General features: G+C 49.4%; 1 protein-coding gene and 1 non-coding gene across 4 annotated transcripts in view; both read right to left on the reverse strand.

Moving 5' to 3' along the window:
- The window catches only part of PIK3C2B (phosphatidylinositol-4-phosphate 3-kinase catalytic subunit type 2 beta), a 77717-nt gene extending 64003 nt beyond the window's left edge, over positions 1 to 13714 (reverse strand). For 2 of the 3 annotated variants that reach the window (XM_027564228.1, XM_027564230.1), the window contains exon 1: positions 12850 to 13186. The gene's annotated coding sequence lies outside the window, so the exon portion shown is untranslated. Of the gene's footprint in view, positions 1 to 12849; positions 13187 to 13535 lie in introns of those variants that run through there. The other variant, XM_027564229.1, reaches the window with a different exon arrangement.
- LOC113907090 lies at positions 4691 to 4820 on the reverse strand. Its single transcript, XR_003515084.1, has one exon. It is a non-coding gene; the product is annotated as a small nucleolar RNA SNORA3/SNORA45 family (small nucleolar RNA).
- Positions 13715 to 18830: the final 5116 nt, after the last annotated feature.

Genomic DNA, 18830 nt, shown 5'->3' on the forward strand with positions numbered 1-18830 from the left:
GCACTGATGATGGCCAGAGCCCGGGACGAGAAGCACCTGGGGGCTCGGTGCCCAGAACGAGTCCACAAAGTAGAGAAGGGGAGCCAACAGCCCCCACGCCGTGGTGCCGCCTGTGGGGAGGGGCAGGGCAATGGCTGGAAGCCCAAGCTGAGGAACCAGCGGGCAAGCCAGGCTGTGTGGGCAGCCGACAGCCACCTGCTTGGCTCAGAGAAGGGGGAAAGGAAGTCGAGCGGAAAAAGCCTGAGCCAGTCACCCATGGGAACCTCGGAGGAGTGAAGACCGGCCCCCCACGCCGTCCCCAGGGAGAGCTCCTTCCCGCCCTCTCGGCAGGGAGGCTCTGCACCTCCCTCCGCCAGCTCTGACCGCTGTCTCTCTGCCACCACAGTCCCTAACCCCGCAATCCTGACAGGCTGTCTGAATATCTTCCATTAGTGCTAGTTCCCCAAATCAAGAAAGTCCCCGATAGACTGCAGTCACTCCCAGGGGCCCAGAGCCACAGTAACCACACAAACTGCACACGTCCCCACCCGCACGCTCCCACCCACCACACACCCTCCGACTCACCCGCCGCCTCAGCAGCTCCCTGGGGGCAGAAGAAGCCAGCCTAGATGGCTGAGGGGACAGTTCTAGTGCCGCTGGCAAAGAAGCCTAAGAAAAGCAGCAGGAAGTTGAACCCGAAGAAAAGGAAAACGGGGCCCCTAGGTTCCAGGGCCCTTCCCTGTCCACATTCCAGGGTGCGGGGCCAGGCTGGGCCAGCCAGGAAAGCTCGCAGGAGGGCGACGCCAGGGAAGGAGACCCCAGACACAGAGCCCTGGAGCGCCTTTGCCCAAACAAACCTGGTCAGCCTCAGCGGCGGCTGGTTATCCCCTCAATCAATGGAGAACCCTGGGGTCCTCACAAACCAGGATGGGCAAGGGAAGGGGTGTCAGTTCCCAAGTGGCCCCCTTCTTTCAGACCAGAAACACACACACACCACACACAAAACACCACCAAACATCTGATACTAATTTATTCAGGAGTGTCAGAGGGACGTCTGTAGTTAAAAAGCAGAGTCTGGGGAGAAGGTGCTCAACCTAAGGGAATCTGGAAGTGGAAAAGGAAATTGCAAGTGGCACTGGAAGAAATTATCCACGAGAAGGTGGAGGATCAGATCTCTGACACAGGCCTTGCCAGTCCTCCCCCGGTCCCAGCTCCCGACCTCTCCAGGGCACAAGTTCCCCTAAGCACTGTCCAGGAGGCGGCCTGACCCTTTAAGTCACTGACCCCCCGATTCTTGGCCTTGGCTGCTGTTAGCCTGGCCTCACCCCGCAGCCATGAAGTCCCTCTCCCCTCTTCCTGGTAGCAGACCGGAAGGATATCCTGCCCCGGGTCAGCCAAGGACACAGAACCCAGGAGGAGACCAAGGGTTCCGTCTCACCAAGGTCAAAGGAGAAACCCCACTGCAGATGCAGGGCCCTAAGAGGGAACTGGGAGATGAGATCCATCCCCAGATGGCCTCCCAGTGTTCAGAATCCCCAAACCACAGTGAAGGGGACACCAGGGAGGGGGGTGGGAAGTAGGCAGAGAGCCTGATGGTGCCTGATTGCAGGGGATCCCAGCCGGGCCTCCCCTCCACCTGGTCACCCACTACCTAGCCCTGTCACAGTGGAGGCAGCTCCAGTGCCCGGGCCCTACTGGTCCCACCTGACCCTTAGGGCCTCAAAAGCCATGAGTGCAGCTGGAGGCGCTTTTACTCCTGCTTTCTCTCTCCTCTTTTCACCCCAACTCAGGATCCTCAGAAACCTTCCCCGGTCAGCTGTTTCAAACTTGCCTTACTTCTTTTACGCTCTCAGTGTTTCCTAAACATTCTGATGCTGTGTACATGACATGACATTAGAATGGGGCACGAGAACAACACCTTTGTCTTAGATGGTGTTACAACAACCATTCTGCATCTCTGCACATGGAGGGGTCAAGATTTCTTTCCTAAGTAGGAAGTAACCCAGGCGGTGGGGGAGTAGAGGAGGAGTCCTGTCAGTTTCGGCATTGCTCTGTACACGCCCTAATGCCTTTTTCCCATCTCCTGTGTCTGCAGGTCAGGAAGCAACAGTTAGAACTGGACATGGAACAACAGACTGGTTCCAAATAGGAAAAGGAGTATGTCAAGGCTGTATATTGTCACCCTGCTTATTTAACTTCTTTGCAGAATACATGAAACAACAGACTGGTTCCAAATAGGGAAAGGAGTACATCAAGGCTGTATGTTGTCACCCTGCTTATTTAACTTATATGCAGAATACATCATGAGAAACGCTGGGCTGGAAGAAACACAAGCTGGAATCAGGATTGCCGGGAGAAATATCAATAATCTCAGATGTGCAGATGACACCACCCTTATGGCAGAAAGTGAAGAGGAACTAAAAAGCCTCTTGATGAAAGTGAAAATGGAGAGTGAAAAAGTTGGTTTAAAGCTCAACGTTCAGAAAACGAAGATCATGGCATCTGGTCCCATCACTTCATGGGAAGTAGATGAGGAAACAGTGGAAACAGTGTCAGACTTTATTTTTGGGGCTCCAAAATCACTGCAGATGGTGATTGCAGCCATGAAATTAAAAGACGCTTACTCCTTGGAAGGAAAGTTATGACCAACCTAGATAGCATATTCAAAAGCAGAGACATTACTTTGCCAACTAAGGTCTGTCTAGTCAAGGCTATGGTTTTTCCAGTGGTCATGTATGGATGTGAGAGTTGGACTGTGGAGAAGGCTGAGTGCCAAAGGATTGATGCTTTTGAACTGTGGTGTTGGAGAAGACTCTTGAGAGTCCCTTGGACTACAAGGAGGTCCAACCAGTCCATTCTGAAGGAGATCAGCCCTGGACTTCTTTGGAAGGAATGATGCTAAAGCTGAAACTCCAGTACTTTGGCCATCTCATGAGAAGAGTTGACTCACTGGAAAAGACTCTGATGCTGGGAGGGATTGGGGGCAGGAGGAGAAGGGGACGACAGAGGATGAGATGGCTGGATGGCATCACCGACTCGATGGACGTGAGTCTGAGTGAACTCCGGGAGTTGGTGATGGACAGGGAGGCCTGGCGTGCTGCGATTCATGGGGTTGCAAAGAGTCAGACACCACTGAGCACATCATGAGATGTGCAGAGTACATCATGAGAAACGCTGGGCTGTAAGAAGCACAAGCTGGAATCAAGATTGCCCGGAGAAATATCAATAACCTCAGATATGCGAATGACACCACCCTTATGGCAAAAAGTGAAGAGGAACTAGAAAGCCTCTTGATGAAAGTGAAAGAGGAGAGTGAAAAAGTTGGCTTAAAAGTCAACGTTCAGAAAACGAAGATCATGGCATCTGGTCCCATCACTTCATGGGAAATAGATGGGGAAACAGTGGAAACAGTGTCAGACTTTATTTTTCTGGGCTCCAAAATCACTGCAGATGGTGATTGCAGCCATGAAATTAAAAGACGCTTACTCCTTGGAAGGAAAGTTATGACCAACCTGGACAGCATATTGAACAGCAGAGATATTACCTTGCCAACAAATGTCCATCTAGTCAATGCTATGGTTTTTCCAGTGGTCATGTATGGATGTGAGAGTTGGACTGTGAAGAAAGCTGAGCGCCAAAGAATTGATGCTTTTGAACTGTGGTGTTGGAAAAGACTCTTGAGAGTCCCTTAGACTGCAAGGAGATCCAACCAGTCCATCCTAAAGGAGATCAGTCCTGGGTGTTCATTGGAAGGACTGATGCTAAAGGTGAAACTCCAATACTTTGGCCACCTCATGCGAAGAGTTGACTCGTGGGAAAAGACTCTGATGCTGGGAGGGATTGGGGGCAGGAGGAGAAGGGGACGACAGAGGATGAGATGGTTGGATGGCATCACCAACTCGATGGACATGAGTTTGAGTAAACTCTGGGAGTGATGCAAAAGGAGGCCTGGCGTGCTGTGATTCATGGGGTCACAAAGAGTCGGACAGGACTGAGAGACGAAACTGAACTCATGTCCCACTTTGCACAGGAAGTTCCAAGGGAGACAGAGGCCAAGGCTATACCCAGCGTAGGGACTCAGTTGCCCACCTGGTTCAGTGAGGCACACTCACATCCCACCAGCCCCACCGTCATGGAGCCCTTGCTCCTGTGCCCCTCACCCAGGGTCTACAATAGGGTAGCAATAGTCAGAGGCTGTTCTCAGCAGAGATTAGCTGCATGCCTGCAGCTGGATGAGAGAAGCCAGAACGTGGCCATATGTGCAGGCACAATGGAGCTAACCATCCATAGCTACCTTGCTGAAACACCATTGCAATGCATGTAAACATTATAAATCCGTCAAATTAGTACCCCAAGGATATGTCCACTGTCCTGCCTGGAGTGAGGTTATCATACTTTATTCTGGTGAAAACAAAGCAAAGGTGGGGGGGGGGGTTGTACTAGGGGTTGACAGAGAGGAAGGCTAAGTGAATATGTACATGCATGTTTGCATGCTAAGTCGCTTTAGTCGTGTCTGACTCTGTGCAATCCTATGGACTGTAGCCCGTCAGGCTCCTCTGTCCATAGGATTCTCCAGGCAAGAGTACTAGAGTAGGTTAGGACCTGACAGCTTCTACACACTCCTATACCACAGGGCTCCTAAACAAATAGTTATTACCATCTCCCTAAGTTGTGGGCACTAATCGATCTAACAGTTGTGTAACAATCTGATATATGTTACTAACCTGGTGACTGACTATGCCATAAGGGTCACAGTCAGTGAATAAGGTCAGCAGTTACTCTTCAAGGACTCTAGCACACTAAGGCAACAGCTGATACCCAAATGTGACCCTAGCCTCAATAAGTGAATATAAGTATCAAAGAAATGGAAGGAAGGAAACAGATCTTTCCCCCACCCCCACCCTATCTGGCATTCTGTGCCAGGTATTGTCTTGTTTCATCCTTATAACAATCCTTAAATGTTTATATTATTATCCTTACTTTACGAAAATAGGAAATGAATTGAGTAATTTGCCTAAGGTCACACAAGTAGTAAAAGAGACTAAGTCAAATGGTTATAAATCAATTATACGTCAATAAGCAAATAAGGAGAAGGCAATGGCACCCCATTCCAGTACTCTTGCCTGGAAAATCCCATGGACGGAGGAGCCTGGTAGGCTGCAGTCCATGGGGTCTCGAAGAGTCGGACACGACTGAGCGACTTCACTTTCACTTTTCCCTTTCATGCACTGGAGAAGGAAATGGCAACCCACTCCAGTGTTCTTGCCTGGAGAATCCCAGGGATGGGGGAGCCTGGTGGGCTGCCGTCTATGGGGTCGCAGAGTCGGACACGACTGAAGCGACTTAGCAGCAGCAGCAGCAAGCAAATAATAAAATAAAATTTAAAATAAATGAGTAAAAGCTAAACTGAATCTTGTTTGAGGCCAAAATTGTTCGAGATCTTTTTCCCATTCTGTTATGGAGACCCAGGAATATCACATTTTACCAAATGTTCAAGCTGATATTGGTGACTATTCTGGTATACTGCAGTGCCAGGGAATCCTGGAGCTCTGGTCATGTCATTCGTCCAGTGAGAAACTCTGTCTCTTCCCTTCCCCACACCAAGTCCCAGCCCAGTCCCCTGCATGCCCCCCAAAGCGCTGATGGTCATTAACCATTCTCCAGGGCCCCACGCTCTCCCACAAACTGTCACTCATGTGAGTGGCCTCTGGAACACTCCTTCACTCCTGTGAGCGGCCTCTGGAACACGCCTTCGCTCATGCACGTGCCCTCTGGAGCACTCCTTCGCTCACGCGAGCGGCCTCTGGAACATTTCTTCGCTCACGCGAGTGCCCTCTGAAACACTCCTTGGCTGATGCGAGTGCCCTCTGGAACACTCTTTCGCTCACGTGAGCGCCCTCTGGAGAACGCCTTCCCTCAAGCGAGTGGCCTCTGTAACACTCCTTTGCTCATGCGAGCACTCTCTGGAGCCCTCCTTCACTCAGGCGAGCGCCCTCTGGAGCACTCCTTCGCTTAGGCGAGTGCCCTCTGGAACATTCCTTTGCTCACGCGAGTGCCCTCTGGAACACTCCTTCGCTCACGCGAGGGCCCTCTGGAACCAACTACTTCCCTTATGCAAGTGCCCTCTAGAACACTCCTTCGCTCACGTGAGCGCCCTCTAGAGCACGCCTTCGCTCATGCGAGCGCCCTCTGGAACACTCCTTCCCTTATGCGAGTGCCCTCTGGAGCACTCCTTCGCTCATGCGAGCGCCCTCTGGAACACTCCTTCCCTTATGCGAGTGCCCTCTGGAGCACTCCTTCGCTCATGCGAGTGGCCTCTGGAACAGTCCTTCGCTCATGCGAGTGCCCTCTGGAACACTCCTTCCCTTACGCAAGTGCCCTTGGAACACTCCTTCGCGCATGCGAGTGGCCTCTGGAACACTCCTTCGCTCAGGCGAGTGCCCTCTGGAGCCCTCCTTCCCTCACGCGAGCGGCCTCTGGAACACGCCTTCACTCACGTGCGTGCCCTCTGCAACACTCCTTCCCTCACCTGAGTGCCCTCTGGAGCACTCCTTCGCTCATGCGAGCGCCCTCTGGAGCACTCCTTTGTTTATGCGCGTGCCCTCGAGAACACTCTGGCTTGCCTGACCTGCTCTTATGTTAGAGCCTTCTTTCATCTCCTATGACTGAAAGTGACTTTGCTCCCTTTCAAATGTCTGTAAAAATTTTAATGCATCCCGTTGTATTTATATTGTTTGGTATTACCCTACTGGTGATTAGAATAAAAATAACTTGTCCATGTAGGTGGGGCTTCCCTGGTGGCGCAATGGTAAAGAATCCGCCTGCTAATACAGGAGACGCGGGTTTGATCCCTCCGTCAGGAACATACCCTGGAGTTGGAAATGGCAACGCATTCCAGTATTCATGCCTGGGAAATACTATAGTCCATGGGGTTGCAAGAGTCAGACACGACTTAGTGACTAAAAACAACAACAAACATCCATGTATGTGGTTTATAACTACAAAACACTTTATAAATATAAGCCCATTAATCTTAAGGAAAAAATTACCTCCTATTTGTCTTTGTCTTCCCCACAATGCTCAATACAACGCTTTACACACAGACAGAGTTGTTAAACACGGTGTTCTGAGGGTGCTCTGACCAACCTAGAGAAGAATTACCACTTTCCTGTTGTAGCATCAGGGATTCTGAAGCTGGATAAGGAAGGCAAAATTGTAATTGATTTTTCCAGGTTGATACCCAATAGCATGTATTAGGTTCTCAGAATTCAAGTGTCCCCCAAAATGTTAAGTACTCTAGTCTTAGTTTCTATACTTTTTTAAGAAATGCTGCCTTGGGACAACCATAGGACAACTGACTCATATTGAGCTTACAGAACTACCTCCTACATAAAGCTCATCTGTTCACTTGAGTTTTTTGGAGTACAGTGTGGTTACCCCAAAGTCAGGGACCATGTTGAACTCCTTTATATTCTGAGGGTTTAGCACAAACCTGCTACTGGAAGATGATAAAATTAACTGACCACCACCATCTACTGAGTCCTTGCCATGCATCAGATACTACTCCTGGAAATTCATTTGGTCTGTCTTCTTCCCTGCTGTGCACTCAGGTTCACCATGTGCATTCAATGCATAATGAGTGATGGATGAATAAAAGATAAAATGCAAGCTCCTCCAATGCTGCTGCTGCTGCTAAGTCACCTCAGTCGTGTCCGACTCTGTGCGACCCCAGAGACGGCAGCCCACCAGGCTCCCCCGTCCCTGGGATTCTCCAGGCAAGAACACTGGAGTGGGGTGCCATTTCCTTCTCCAATGCATGCAAGTGAAAAGTGAAAGTGAAGTCGCTCAGTCGTGCCCAACTCTTCACGACCCCATGGACTGCAGCCCACCAGGCTCCTCCGTCCATGGGGTTTTCCAGGCAAGAGTACTGGCCAAATTAAACTACACTTCCTTTACCTCTCTCACCACTTGTTTCACTCCCCAATCCACCCCAACACCTACTCATTGTTCAGATCTCAGCTAACATTTCATTTCCACCAGGAATTCTGTCCACCCTAAACGCCTCATTTATGAATTCTTTAAGCATCCCATACTATAGCCTACTCATTCGTCTATGTTCTCCACCCAGCAGTAAGTTCTGGAAGGCTGTATGTGCTAGACACTGAAAGCACCTAAAGTCATTAGTATGCACTCAAAAAACATCTGTGAATGAACAGATGAGCTCTTTTTAAACATTAACTGACAAGCTTCCTTGCCTCTGTGATCACATCTTCTTCCACAGATGACTTTAAGAAGAACACTTGCTGCTGTCACCTGACTCTTGCGGAAGCCCCATCTCATTCAGAACCTGGGCCTCACTAACATTTTTTCCTCACAGGTGCCTCCAGTGCAGCATAGAAACAACCCAGGTTCTAGAGGCATCTTGACCTACATTCAATCTCTGGCTCTTTTCTCATTAGTTGTACAACCTTAATCTTGGTTTGAATCTAAACCTAAGCTGAACCTCAGTTCTCTCATCTGCAAAGGAGAATGAGACAATTTCATCATCTATTTCCTCCAAGGATTGCAGTGGGGGTGGGAATTAAGGTAAGGTTTGAAAAGCTACAGGAAGACAGACACTCAGTGCTGGAGGCTATTCTTTTTTATCATGCTTTGCTTGGTATTTTTATCATGCCTTGCTTGGTATTTGAACTTTTTCTCAAATGGCTCCTTTTTGCCTTCCTTGTTGGGACCACCTACAATAGCGTAACCAAAATTGCACTTCAGAGAATTGACAACCCTCAGGGAGCCACTCTTTCAAAATCGCTTGTCAGGGAACTATATCCATCTTTTCTTTTAATTTAAAAAAAGAAAAAAAATCTGTCTTCCTGAATTCTAAAGTGTAAATCTGACATCCTAGTTATAATATTTTGGGGGGAAATACAGTTGCGTTCTCCCAGGTGCCCATAATATCCAATTTGCAAACAATCTCTCCATTTTGGGTCAGAATTAAATGAGTCCTCCAGTGCTCCTCGTACTTTAACTTTTTTTACCCTCTGGAAGACACTCGAGCGTGACAAGTCAGGGATGGGGCAGACACTCTGCTTTCAGAAACACGGGGCCCTCAGAGGTGTCTCAACGGTGGCTGGACACCATCAATCACTCCAGTCTGGGTTCTAGGTTTGGACCTGAGATGAGAAGAGCTCATATCTGTTTCTTCACCTGGCAAGGCAAACTGTACTATCTCCTCGGCTCTCTATCCCGTTCCCCTCACTGTGCCTTCTGGTCTGCTGTCAAGGGTACTAAGCAGACTAAGACAGAAAGAGAGAAAACCTTGGCAGGAGAGGATGCCTCCATGCAAGCTTATTCCTGGTGGGCCTGGGGAATCAGAGTGTGTGAGCAGCTCTCAGGACTGGCACCCACCCACAGTGGGGAGGATGCAGAAATAGAAGCTAACCTCTAAGACAGGATCCACGGGTCGAGATTTGGAATGAGGCATTAAACGTAGTGGAAAGAACGCCAAGGAGAAAAGAAGCCACTGCCCAGGAAACTAGTCTCGCAGTGACTAGGGTTGGCTGAGGTTAGGAGAGAAAGGTCCAGGATGAAGGGTGTCGAACAATGTTTTCAAAAAGAAGAGTGGCAGGTGCAAAAGTTAAGGAGGAAGGAAAAAAGTTTCCAAAGAGGTAAATGATTTTTGGCCTCTTGTTGAAACACTATGGAGCCTCTGCTAGGTGAGACTTCCTACAGGAAGTTCTCAAGAAGAGGAAGGACGAACTGCTAAAGATCCCTTGTCACAGATTCTATATTCTGCCCCAGGACTATTGGGACTGCTCTCCTCTTCCTCCTCCATACCTTGTGGGCTTCTTCCCCAAAGCTCAAAATATGTTCTGTGTCATTAATCCCTTTAACACTATGGAGATTTGAGGACATTGAATTCCATCACCGATATCCTGAGAGAAGAAAATTTCCCAGCAACGACAGGGTCAACTGATAGATACATTCCAAAGTGCTAAAAGACAGGTCCTTTCATTGGTAGTAAAATGATCTGTGGAACAAGTTCCAGCATTGTTAAGAATCACCTGACCTTGGAAGAGTCATTTCTTTGTAGAGAAATGACTTCCAATTCTAAAACTATATGTGATCCTAGGAAATGCAAGAATTAAGGAGGTGCTATGCTGGACTAGGGCTGGGTGGAGGAAATTTGTCCCCCAGGATCTGTGTCCTTGAGAAGTGAGTTATCTAAGGTATGTCCCAGTCCGGTAGCATCTCACTGGCATTCAAATCAAGGAATCCAGTATGAATGAATTCTGTAACTCTGCTGCTCCTTTCCCAGGACCCAACATCTCCCTCAAAGGGGCACCCAACTTATGAGCACAGGGTCTGGAGAGGGAATGCCCGCTTCAAATCTCTCCTCTGTATTGACTAGCTAGCTGACATCAGTGTGAGCTACAATATTATTTGCCAGCTCAGTACTACCCTAACTATAGACAGCAGTCAGCCTTTGGGGGTGTATATATCCCCCTGATTCCCTAGAAATATCATTAAGTGGACTTTCCTTCTCTCCTAGTTCCCATTCTAGCAACCCTATTTAAAGAGAAATACCCAAAGAATAGTTTACCTGGGCATTGTCACATTACTTTCCCTTAGCCAGAAAAGAAAGTTTCCAGAACATTCTCTATTTCATATCCCTTTCCTCCCATCCCTCTCCCCCATTCCCACCAGCTTTCCCTCCCTCATTAGTGAGACTAAACTCAGATGTATAACCTACTTTTGTATAGCACTCTGTACTTTTTAGAGTGCTTTTGCATACATGATTTTACTCAGTTCATGGTAAGCAGTGTTTTTCATCCTTAAAACAATCCTATGACCCAAAGGTATTTTCCCCCCTTTTATAGTTATGCAAACTGAGTCTTAGGCTCACAAGCTGTTCATACTCACACAGCTAGGAAGCCAGGCCTCCTGACACTGAACCCACCCACTGCTTCTCTACTACTCCGCACTACTACACCCAAGTTCACGTCCTGGGAGCACGAGGAGCCTGAAGTTTAAGGCCAGTTACAAACCCCCAAAGGGAACAGAGTTCCCTCATTTTTATTCCTGTTGGCCAGCAGGGCTGTCCAGGCTGAATGACCATACACATGAGATACTTCAAAATGTCAGGCCTAGGTGGGGTGGAGAAACCAGAGAGGAGACCTAAGGCTCACAAGAACGTGGGGTATCTGTTAGAGCATCGTTACATCCCGGCCAAGTACGCAGGTATTCCAGGTCACTGGACAATCCAAACGAGCACTCCAGGGAAAGGCCTGAGGACCCAGATAAACGGAGCCTCCCTCACCAATCTTTTCAGGAAGAGGGAAATGGACTAACTCCCTTCTGGCCAGGGCTGAGAGTTTGGTCAGAGTCAGACACACACACCCATGCACACTCAGCAGTAAGTTCAGAGCCATGGAAGTCAAACCCTGGGCTCACCCAAAGGCCAAAGGGGAAGCAGCCACACTTCAGTCCAGGGCTCCGGCTCCGAGCCACCACCTCCTCAGACGCTGGCTGCCAGGCAGGGCTATAAAATGTGCCTCGACTTAATTTTTCCATGGACACAACCCCAGAGGGGACCGCCAGGCTCTGGAGGAGCTGCAGTTCTGAAGCCTCGTAACTTCTGTGTTCTGGGATGCACAGCTGGAGTCCGGGAGGGATCAAGTTTGCCACCCCCTGGACCATTTCTCTTCCAGTATCTTCCTGAGGCCTTGTGTGGCAACAGAATAAGTTTTCATTCAGCGGCTGATACAGGGTTGGAATTCAGTGCAAATTACTTACATCTGCTTGGCCACAACCCATACAGTCAGGTAGTTTAGACAGAGAAGGAGGGGCCTGGGTAGTTGTGTGCTAAGGGATCTGGTGCCACGCTCGGACCAGCCACCCAGGGTACAAAATTCTCTAAAAGAACTGAGAAAAAAAAACATCAGGGCAGCAGAGACAATAGAGATTCCATCGCAGCCAGGCTGGAGGGGCTGGGAAGCCATAAAGACCCCACAAGGGTGTGGAGACCAAGAGAATGGAGGTCGGCCTGAAGAGCGCGAGCAATGGCAGGGTCTTCACACGCGCCCCGCGGCCAACCAGGGTGTGTGCGCTAACCTCACACGTTAGTAACCTCTTCTCACAACCCGGGAGCCTGCCGAGCCCCTGGGCTTCCCACCCCACCCTACCCGGGCTTGGCAGGCTCCCCGGGGCTTCCTGCTGCTGCGATTGCGCCCCAACATCAAAGCCACCGCTGTCGGGAGCTGAAAACCAGAGACAAGTACAGGCCGGGGAGCTGCGCCTCCCCCCAGGGACCGGGAACTCCGGCATGAAGGCCCCTCTCCCTCTCCCAAGCTTTCCCCTTTTGCTGCAGTATCCTTATAAGGCAGAAGCCAATTTTCCTATCTGTCCGCCTAAAAAATGTATATCTATTATATATTCCCTAGGCTAGATGCTGACTTTTCACCTACCGCAAGAGAAAGCACCACCCCACCACTCTCACTCCAGGGCAGGTTTTGCCTTTTATTTTCTCATCTTCAACAAACCAAAACACCAAAACCATTGGCTGATTCAGGGCGCCTTGCCGCTGGGAGCCAGGAAGTGTGTTCAGAGGGAAAGGGGTGGGGAAGAGGGCGCCCGGGGTCCGAGACACTCGGAGACCCCAGGAGCGGGGAGGCGGCGGGGCCTCCCGCTCGGGCGCGGGGCCCGGAGCTCGGCGCCCACCGCCCCCGCGGCCCGCGCCCCGGGAACCCTCGGGTCCTTCCATTGTTGAACCTCGCAGCTGCCATGCTTCAGGGAGAGCCCCGGACCTCCGTCCGCCCTACTCGGCGGGTGATCCGCAGACGCGGCCCGGGTCGCCCGGCCGGGTGCGCGCCTTACCTGCGCCCGCTGCGGTTTCTTGCGGTCGTGCGCTCGGAGACCCGGGCTGCCGGCTCCCGGCGGCTCCGGCGGCGCACCGCCTCCTCAGGGCCGCTCCCTCCCGGGCAGCACGCGGCGGGCGCCGGGCCCGAGGCAGCGGGGAGGCAGAAGGGGCGCGAGGACCGGCTGGGGAGTCGGCTCAGGGGAGGGCGTGCGCGAGCCCGCGGGGTCCGGCGGGCCCGGGGGAGACAATAGCGGCAGCCGCGGGCGAGCGCGGGGAAGCCATCTCCCGGAGACCCCGCGCACTGCACGGCAGCGGAGGCTCGGCCGGACGCGGGCAGGGCGGGCAGCCGCAGGCCGCGGCCCCAGCCCGCAGCGCCCGAAGCGCGGAGGAGGGCGGGCCCCGAGCCCGGCCGCCTGCCCCTCCCGCTCGGCTCCCCGCCTCCCCGGCCTTTGCGCGCGGGGAGGGAAAATCAAGGCGTCGAGTCGTGCTTCGGAAACCCAGGGGCCGAGATCTCCACTCTCCACTCATGTGAGGGTGTTTGCAGATGATCATTACCTTCCCCTGCTGGGACCCCTTTGCTGTGTGCCGGACGAATGCCAGATCATTCTACTGGAAATGACAGAGTTTTGAGGTCCGGGTATCAGTGGATGGAATTTCCTCCCCCCCGCATCATTAACAGAGCGATGCCCGAGAGAGTCCCTACCTTGAGGTTGGAGGAGACGGCGTGGGGAAGCTGCCTCTGCCTTTTGCACTTTTCTGCTTCATCGGTTTTTCGGTTCGCCCTAGTGGGTCGTGTGACCCGAGCCCCGTTAAATAGCAGTCTACAACCTGAAGGGGAAGGGTAGTGGTTGATCCTCCAGCCCAACCAGCGCAAGGGAAAATCTTTCATACATTACCTTCTATTTAAAATTTTGACTCAGTACCTTTGTTTGAGCAGTGGTCTCTAGAAGAATTTTCCGAAGGGCTCCACCCAAAGAAACCCATAGTTGGCCCGCCCCTCATTTGCGTTTGTTTTGCATAATAACGATGCTATGTTATCTCAAAGTGCGTTTTCCTCAAAACTTGAATCTTGCTCTCCACCAGGGTCCTCCTTGTTTCTTCCTTGCCAGACTACGCTCAGCACCTGGTTCTCAGAGTCCCTCCCCTGCCGTCCCCTTCAGGTATCTAGGGCTCAGTACTCCCAGCCTGAGGTCAGAGGCCCAGGACTCCCCTGCTAGCGTTCTCAGGGAAACATCTGCAAACCCGTGCCTTCTCTGGTCTCAAAGAAATGTTTGTTAAAATGCTACTCTTACAGTCTGTTTGGGGTTCACTGGAGTTCTGTGGATTTTTTTTTAAGGGTGTCAGAAAGGCCTTTTAAAAAAGATAAGGGCGTTTTAAAATTTCCTAAATGGAAGAGACTTTAGAGCTCAAAGGAGGATAACTATTTTGGGGAAGGAAATTTGAATAGCCAGATGAAGTCCTATGTAGAGGGAGAAAGCAATGTAAAAAGTGAGATCATGATTTGGAGGTACCTCTTGGGATATTGTTTTGTTCTCATATAAGGTGAAATCTGGGCCAGTGCAAAGAACCATTAATTGCAGGCAACCTTGAGTGAGACAATGGGAGGAGAAGCTCATGAAAGGAGAAGGGACAAAGGCTTGTGTTTGTTTTCTACTCACTGCACTGTGGCCTTGGGTAGCCCACTTCACCCTCTGAGCATCAATAGTTCTATCAGCTTTGCTTCCCACTCAGGCCTGTTGTGAAGATCAAAGGAAAGAATGTAATGGACCATTTTGATGACCACAGCCTGTGTGTTCTGTACATATAACGTATGTATGACACTATTCCTAATGCTCAAGAGCCTCGGGGGATAAAAACATGCACTCATTCACTCATTCACTGCGTGACCACAGCACACATTTATGACCCCTTTCTGTGTGCTCTTAGTCATCAGGCTAAGCTCGGAAGCCTGAGAGAACACAGTAGTGTGGGGCCCTCAGTGGTCCAGGGTTGCTGGAGTGGAGAGTCTTAAGTGAAGAGCTAACAGGAAATAGGCCTACCTGAGTTGCTGGGCTGAGGATCATATTAAAGGCTTTTTAATGCATCTTGGTAGGGAGAAAATTCTGTATTATTAGAGAAACCAGGGCATGTCAAAAAATTTAGGTTTAGCCCTGTAGGCAACAGAGAACCCAGGGTGCAGACTGGGAGTGGTGTGATCAGTGATGCGGCCTATTACAGAAGGATTTGGAATACATACTGATGTCTTCCCTTTGCCCCTGCAGACCCACTCTGGGCCCTCTGGTTTCCTAGAAGCGGTGGGCCAGTGGGGAGCCTCCTCAGAAGAGCAGGAGGAGGGAGGTCAAGAGGTCTGGACATTTCTTCCTTGGGCTCCTTCTCTTTGGGGTCACTGTGGGCTGGCTGCCACGCTCAACAAAGCTTCCTCCAGGTGTTTCCCCTTCCCTCTCAGCTCCTTTCCCTCCCTCTCCCTTTCCCTCTTCTATCTTCATTGGGAGAATTGCTCACTCCCTTCCTTCGACTTTCAGGCCAAGAAGTGGGAACTCCCTTTTCTGCTGGCCCGGGAGACTGCACACTGTTGCTTTTGGCTTTCTACACCCTGCTGGCCCTTTGTAAATTGTTCCTTCAAATTGGAGTGTGCCATTTGCACACTTAGGAGTACCGGCTGGGAACTCACGGGGAGGCCATGGCTGCATTCAGGGTGCAAGAGCAGAGAATCTCGAAGCAGGGACAGAAGTGTGGGATGGGAGGGAAGGACAGATACAAGAGAGTCAGGCAGTCAAGTCAGTAATACTTGGTACTGTACTGAATATAGGGATCATCAATGAGGGGGAAGAGTGTAGAATTACTCCCCACCTGATGCCTTAGGAACTGGGGGCAGGTGGTGCCATTTACTAAGTGAGGGACTGTAGTAAGACAGGGCCCGGGTATTGGAGGTACAATCATGACTCTGATTTTGGACATTAAATTAAATTTGGACTTGCAGTGTCTCTGAAATGCTCAGGTGGAGATGTCTAGTAGACTTTAGATTTATGAAACTAAATTGAAAGTAGAGGCATGGACACGTGGTTTCAATTTTGGACTCTTCCATTCATAGATGATAAACAAAGTTACATATACGACATCACCCAAGTGGGCAAATAGAGGCAAGAAGAGGCCTGAAAGGAAGAACTGAGACGCCAGAGTGTCAGAAAGGAGGAGGAGAGAAAGTGTCAGGAAAGAGGGATTCGAACACAAGGGCGGCTGAGGCATCCAGGGGCGCGGGGCTGGAAATGCCTTTTGGATTGACAAAAAGTCAGTGGATTCTGAATGCTAGAGGGGTTCTTGAGTTGTTAGCCTTTCTATCATAGAGAGGAGTGTGGTGGGAGAGAGCTTGAAGAGCCTACCAGAAACCCAGGCTGCTCTCAGTTTGGAGTTATTGGGCCAAAAACACAAAAGGAAACTTTTCAGAACAATTCCTCTGTACCATGCATCTCTGCACCTTGTAATGATCTCAACTCAAAGATGATGATGGTGAAGCACTGGGTCTCTGAGTAGGTACATTCAGCATTGGTTTGGGGACCCATCTCTTCATCCACAACTTTCCTAGCTCTGATACAGAGTTGATGGAAAATTTCAATGACCAATGAGTCTGATGAGTAGAAGAGCAAAGAGCATGTGTTTAATAATTAGTGGGGAAATTTCAGTTTGAGAAGGGTTGCGGGGGGTGGGCGAGTTTGGGCCACAAATCTAGAATCTGTGAGTTTAGACTGCCCTCCAGCGGGAGAATTAAGTTCAACAGTCAATGTGAGTGAGAAGCTTGGTAGCACTCCAGGAAGATTTCATGCTTAAAAAGGAGAAAGCGCTACTGATGGTATTTTGTAACCCAATATAGAAAAAGCAGATTCAGTTCATGCTACTTCAGATGGGACTTTACAGTGTTAACAAGCCAAACTTTCAATTTGATTTTCAAACTTTGCTGTTGCCTGTATGATAAAATTATTCTCCTCTAGCCTGAAATAAATCCCGTCAGCTGTCTCCAATCCCACACTTTCCCTGTCTACCTCCCTGTATTACAGCCAGATTAATTTATTCACCAACCCCAAAACACAATTTTCATTTCTCATTTTCCTTCCAGACTTAACTGTTTTCCTTCCCACTGTGCCTGTCTCTTTGCTGTGGAAATAGTAGGTGCTCAATAAGCAATTCATGAGTTAGTCTATTTAAACAGCTGGTTTATTTTCCTGGAGCAAAGGCAATTCGATGTAACAAATGAAGCCATTGACCAGGAAAAAAAAAAAAAAAACACTTTATTTTTGCTTCTTTAGGGACACTGGAGCCTGGTAGGCGACAGTCCATGGGGTCTCCAAGAGTCAGACACGACTGAGCAACTTCACTTTCACTTTTCACTTTCATGCATTGGAGAAGGAAATGGCAACCCACTCCAGTGTTCTTGCCTGGAGAATCCCAGGGACCGGGGAGCCTGGTGGGCTGCCGTCTATGGGGTCGCACAGAGTCGGACACGACTGAAGCAACTTCACTTCACTTCACAGGGACACTGGACAGCTACTAGTTCCCTTCCTTAAAAAAAAAAAAAAAAAAGAAATTAGGTATAATACATTTTCACATCTCATTCAAACAGAGCAAACAGTTTTTCCTTATTTCACACATGAGTGCTCAAGAAATACCTGAATAGATAAATGTCTGTCTGGCTCACTACAGTTTCCTCTGCATACCTCTGACAGTTAACTTGTTGAAACTTAACTTTGATCCTGTTTTCCTTGCTGAAAACTGAAAGGCCCCTTGCCCTCATTTTGTACACCCTTTCTGTCTGTCCATTCTCATCTCCTGCCTCTTCTTGTACTTGAATTCTTAATACTGCATTTATTACTTTGTTTAAATTAACTGCTTAAATGTCTCCCTTCTTTCCTAGACTGTGAACAGGATCCAGGTCCTATATATCTCTGACTTTCATCACAGAACCTAAGCCATAATATCAATAGATGATCAATAAATGTTTGTACAATTACATTATTTCTTCCTGTTGCATTTTGAGTCTTCCTTCTAATCTTATCCCCCGCAAAAAAAGTAACAAGAGTGGTAAAAATTTTTAATTTAGAAAGTGTCTTACAGGTCATCTCGGAGAAGGCAATGGCACCCCACTCCAGTACTCTTGCCTGGAGAATCCCACGGACGGAGGAGCCTGGTGGGCTACAAACCATGGGGTCGCTAAGAGTTGGACACGACTGAGCGACTTCACTTTCACTTTTCACTTGCATGCATTGGAGAAGGAAATGGCAACCCACTCTAGCGTTCTTGCCTGGAGAATCCCGGGGAAGGGGGAGCCTAGTGGGCTGCCGTCTCTGGGGTCGCCCAGAGTCGGACACGACTGAAGCGACTTAGCAGCAGCCGCAGTACAGGTCATCTAACCAACTTCCCTCGTTTTATTGATGTGGAAACTCAGGCCTGTGTAGGATCACACAGTTTGTTGGCCTTTGTTTTTAAAGAATCAGGCAATTGTAGAAAGCAAACTCCTGCAACTGAGGCTGGGCAATTTAGTTCATTGTGTCAGAAGCCTCAGGTTCCCAGAAACAAAAATGCACTCCCTTATCAGTCTTGAAATTTCATAATCCTGTTTTCCTTACCCTATGCGTCACAGTTGATGAAGTTGATTTTAGGAAAAGCCAGGCTGATCTGGAGATTTTTATTCTTAATAATTTATGTTGCTTTCACTGGTACACACTAATACTGCTTTAGAAGGACTCACCTTGGGAGTCTGATTTGAAAATTGCAACTTGTCTGGAAGAGGGAGAAAGGGAAAAATTCAATCAAAATCTAAATTAAAGGTCTAAACTCCCTTTCTCTCAATCTATATTCGGATCCACCTTTCCACAGTCACTTATCTTTTCCTATATTAGCTCCTCTATTTATGAGTCAAATGTGTCTTTCCTTCTTCTGTGCTAAGGAATGCCTGTTTAACAGCTATATCATCAAGTGAATGGAAATACATTTTTCTTTAAAAATA

The sequence above is a fragment of the Bos indicus x Bos taurus genome, chromosome 16 (assembly GCF_003369695.1).
Source record: "Bos indicus x Bos taurus breed Angus x Brahman F1 hybrid chromosome 16, Bos_hybrid_MaternalHap_v2.0, whole genome shotgun sequence".
Taxonomy (NCBI): domain Eukaryota; kingdom Metazoa; phylum Chordata; class Mammalia; order Artiodactyla; family Bovidae; genus Bos; species Bos indicus x Bos taurus.